This window comes from Triticum urartu, unplaced genomic scaffold (assembly GCF_003073215.2).
Source record: "Triticum urartu cultivar G1812 unplaced genomic scaffold, Tu2.1 TuUngrouped_contig_7166, whole genome shotgun sequence".
NCBI classification, from domain to species: Eukaryota; Viridiplantae; Streptophyta; class Magnoliopsida; order Poales; family Poaceae; genus Triticum; species Triticum urartu.
In genome coordinates, this window is record NW_024117988.1 from 3,063 (window position 1) to 8,075 (window position 5,013).

At 41.9% G+C, this 5,013-nt stretch overlaps 1 long non-coding RNA gene across 1 annotated transcript; it reads right to left on the reverse strand.

Moving 5' to 3' along the window:
- Positions 1 to 1,769: 1,769 nt before the first annotated feature.
- On the reverse strand, positions 1,770 to 3,382 carry LOC125531468. Its single transcript, XR_007293250.1, has 3 exons — positions 2,957 to 3,382; positions 2,375 to 2,457; positions 1,770 to 1,906 (listed from the first exon to the last, which is right to left on the reverse strand). It is a non-coding gene; the product is annotated as an uncharacterized LOC125531468 (long non-coding RNA).
- Positions 3,383 to 5,013: the final 1,631 nt, after the last annotated feature.

A 5,013-nucleotide genomic window follows, 5' to 3' on the forward strand; every position in this document is an offset into this window, starting at 1 on the left:
TGATGCAGAGCATCCCAAGGTCATCCCCATGGACCTACCATCGTCTCACCAAGTGCCTAGCGGACCCATGACATGAGCACGTGCAAGAGCTCTTGAAACCGAGGTGACATCTCTCCTCTCACATTTCCACTTTGATGCATATGAGACATGGCTACTACCTCATACGGACACTTTGTGCATACTCAGGTATCATGGAGAAGCTAAGGAGCAAGGAGAAGACGAAGAGGAAGATGGACGTGAATATGGAGAAGAAGTGATGAAGAAGAAGCTACAGGCTCCAGACGTCCGCTCACCACCGGACGTCCGACGATCTCCAGGCTCCGGACGTCCGGCCCTCTCTGGGCGACCGACGCCCCCCCCCCCCCGCCACAACTACGCACCGTACATCCGGACCCTCGCGAGCCTCCAGACGACCGGTGACTCCCGGACGTCCGACGCCTGTGTGTTGTTTCGTGTTGGGCTGCAGCCCATGTACCCCTTCGCCCCCTCTTTTACACTAAAACTATATAGACCTCCTATTCCTTCTAGCTAGGGTCAGCAAGGGATTAGCTCATATTTCGTGTGAGATCTTTGCTCATCCACTTGGTTACCTTCTCCTCGAAGATTTGAGCCTCCACCAGAGAAGATCCCCCAAGCGGATTGAAGACCCCTTTTAGGGAAGAACTCAAGACCTCCTTTGGAGAAGAACCGGCTACCGTGTACCGTCCGTTGTTGACTTTGGATCTTGTATCTCCTATCGTGTTTCGAGGATCTAGCACTTGTGTAATCATTCTTGTTGGTTTGAGTGTCTCTCTCCTGTGTTTTCCCCGTGTTTACCCTCATTTCCCTCCTCGTGTTCTTCGTGTTCATCGCGGGATCCGCTCCTTTCGTGAAAGATCGACCGATTAGGGTTCTACCCTACATCATCTTGGTATCAAGAGCCTCGTTGATCATGATTTCGGAGCCTCCCCGTTGTGTTGATAGTCTAGTTTTTGTTGTTTTTGTCCCAAATTCGAAATTCCCCACAAAAATAGCCCCATTTTTTTGTGATTTGTTGGTGTGTTGAAATTTTGTTGGATTTGATCTGTGGATTTGTTTTGTTTTGAGTGGATCTAGCTTTTGCCCCTTGTCTCACTACAAGAAATATGTCAACTTGTGACCTTGACTATTGGTCACTGAAAGGTCATTGTTTTTCATTTGCGACCTTTTTTTGACCAAAAACAGAAGGTCAAAAGCTGGCGGTCGTAAACTGAAATTAATGACCTTCTTTGTGAGAAGGTCGTGGACGTTTACGACCAAAATATGCCTACCATTTTGTTTTGGTCACTAGTAGCCTCCACAAGCCACGTAGGCATCTGACGTGGCAATCTGATGTGGCACAAGAATCAGCCCGGTCCAATTCGGTGTTTATATGGGCCGAGCCCATTAATTCAGCCCATTTATATTTTTTCCTATGAATTTTCTGTCAGCTTCATGGACCAATCCCAACATTGCAGCCTTTTTATTTTTGGCCCATGGCCTTTTTGTCTCAACAGTTTCATTTCTTTTTTTTTTCTAAATTGGGTTCACTAGTCAGGTGGGTCCCCATTGTCAGGTTCTAGTACTGGGTCCTAGCCATCAGGGCAATATTCTTCATTTTTTTATTTCACGCAAATAAATACCTGGTATTTAAATTGGCACACAGAAAACACACGAAATACTTCAAATATTATCGACCATCAAAGTGCTACATCATATAACACACATACAAATGTGATCAACATCAAGTTTACAATCAAATAACAAGCTCCACAATAGGAGCAGTTTACATCAAGGTTACATTCAGATGAAATCCTATGCACGACTCACTAGGCGACCATAGTCGACTAGGCCACCTTCGCTACACTAGAACAACAATAGAACTATCATCATGCCTTCGGCCGTCGCCCTGTTACATGAATCAGAAGAGAAGAATTAAAACACTAGAGCCAATATATTATGAACAGACCATTCAAAAAAAGGACAAGTTCTTTGGAATGATAACACAAATTCAGCTAATACAATGATTTTTGTTCCCCGGATAGTTAAAACGATATACTCATTCATACAAGAAAGGTGACGCAAGAAAATAGAGCACTTTACTCATATCATGCAGAGTATCATTATTATGTTCATATCAGCTTATTCTTATGCATACAGCAAGGGAATAAATCTGACCAAAGAAGCAACAACTCCATAAATTAAAACATCAGGGCTAAATAAGAAGACTAATCTCTTTGTGAAAAATGTATTGGATAATTGGTTTTACATATACAATCCCTTGCATTTAGGGAGAACTTGACGAACAGTGTGCACAAAACTTGGGAGAGCAACTAGAGAAAATACATAGTTGGTGCTGGAGGGAGTGGTGAATTACCTCGATGGCATACTTGATGGGTGATGCTGGTCCTTCTCAAGGTAGTAGTTGTCGTCCACAGCTAAGAAGTTTCATACATTTGTCTACAACAATCAGCAAACCAGCAAACCATAAATCAGAACAAATGCTTCAATCTCATAAGAAGTTTAAAAAAGACTATATCAGGACCTAATTAATGCTGCAAATTATTGTCCCCTACATTTGGATCTGGCACTAGAATGTGTATGGCATTAAAAGCCAAGGCCATATGGACCAATGCATCATAATTATCAGTTTTAAACACTACAAGACCAGAAAGTAGGTGATGCTTCAAATTTCAATACTCAAACATTCATCATTAACAGTAGCAATTTAATCTTACTAAACATAGGGGCATGTACAACATGAGAGCACACTACAGCCAGAACTTGCAGCCAGACCTTCCTAGAATTTTATGCACAACAGCAGCAAATTAGCTATATGAACATGTATTAATTCAAGCTAACAACTGACAAGAAACAGAGACTTGATGGCAGCAGGATCACAATGATGGCTTTGGCATGGCAGAGAGCAAACTAAATAAAAATGGCTTAGTTCACCCACTGTCAAGCTGAAACCATTCGTGTGCTCTCTGTCAAGCTGAATTTAGGTCTTTCCATGGAGAAGAGAGCATAGACTCGATCACCAGACTTGTGCCAAATCCCCCACTCCTTCCCTTGGCGGCCTTCACAACAATGACCTGCAAGAAAAACACACCAAAAACTAAGTCACACATGCATGCTACTAATCCACTATCCTGTAGTTGTTTGGTTATTATTTTAGATTAATACATGAATAATTCAATATGTATTAGCTATTTTAAAAAATGAAGTAAATAAGTTGTGCTAGACTATTGTTTCAAAGAAATATATTAGAATGTTAAATTTAACATGCTAGAAAATTAAAGGAGAGTGCCCCACACACAGAGTGTAAGTAATACTAGCATATAGTAGTTTGTCTTGTACAGAATGCTTCTAGTCTAAGTAAGCATGAGAGTGTACGTGTTGGAGCTTTGTCATGCATGCAAATATTTTATGAGAACTAGATACATGTATGTGATCATTAGAATGCATACATGTGTAGTCATTCTTCCATGCTAAGTAACGATGCATGCAAATAGAGGTTGTGGTGGCAGCTTTCTATTGGTTGGACTTCACTAGTCTACATGTTGGATTTATGAGTGGCTTGGTACAAGAAATAATATGTGGAGTACAATGTAGCCAGATATTAGACGAGACTATAACCTGTCAGACACTTAATTTTGCCACATTCCAGTTAAGCTGTGAGCATAGAACACACTGACAGATTTAATCATTTAAAATTGCAGCCAATCCATTTCATGTTCACGGTTGCAAGAATCTGAACACTGACAAGAAATAATACGTGGAGTACAATATAGCCAGAAATTGCAGCCAATCCATGTTCATGTTCACGGTCAAAATAATACAACACAATAACTAAACGACCTCAGGCATTGTGGATTCTGAGTCCAGCGACGAATGAACAGGCAAGTTTTGTATATACCGAGGTTCTTGTCGAGGGTGCGGGTGAACTGGTGGAGCGTCGGGGGAACCTTGAGGTGCTGCTTGAGGATGCGGCACTGACGCTGGATGCGCATGACCTTGGGCCACTTGACGAACTGGTGGAGGTCCTTCTTGGGCGGCAGGGCGCCACCGATGCCAAAACTTCGACCTCTTCTCGAACAGCAGGTTCACCACCTTGTCCTGCAACTACACACCAACGCAACCCAGTCAGATCACACACGCCAGGACCGGGAGATTCCAAGCAAGTGTTATTTCTGCCATTTATTAATTACACATGCAACACTTATATTCAGAGCACTACTAGTACTTGCTGTTCTCATATTTTCACCCTCTAGACACTGCCTAGAGTGCTTACAAGATGACAAAGTTAATTTTGCATAACACATATGGATTCTTATCTTCTTCAGTAAGGGAGGCACATTTACAGCTAATTAAGCACGATGAAAGAGACCATCCAATTAAATTACATTTGTATTATCTTCTTCTTCTTCTTCTTCAATAAGGGGGCACATTTACAGCTAATTAAGCATGATGAGAAATTAATTAATTAAGCAGGATCAAGTTCATCATCCAAAACAATGGAAGGAAGGGGATGGGTTAGAAATGGAGGAGTCATCTTCAGATACTCTTGTGTGGCTGCGGCTCCTCTTCAGCAACCTTGGGTCACATGGCACAAACAACAACCAGAGGAAGCAGGGATCAGTTCAGGAATTTCCTCGCAATTATCTGAACCAAAAAAGATGGTTCCTCTGTTTTTGGAACAGAGATGGAAGTAACAACAGGCTGCAGGGCGCTTCTCTTTTGGATATGCAAAATTACTTTTGCTTGGAAGATGCATCGTTTTGTGTTGTTAAGAATACGATGGACTATATCTGTTTATGTAAGTGCATCTAGTGCCACCCCTAGTTGATTTTGGAGTATTGACGACAAACCTGGTTGAGGGACTAATGTGTTTGTGAGAATTGCAGGATAACACAGGTAGAAGTCCCTCATTGATTCGGTTTTCCTACCAGAGATGACCCCTAAAAATGTATGAAGACATTAAAGTCAAAGGTGGGATGTGAAGACATTCACATT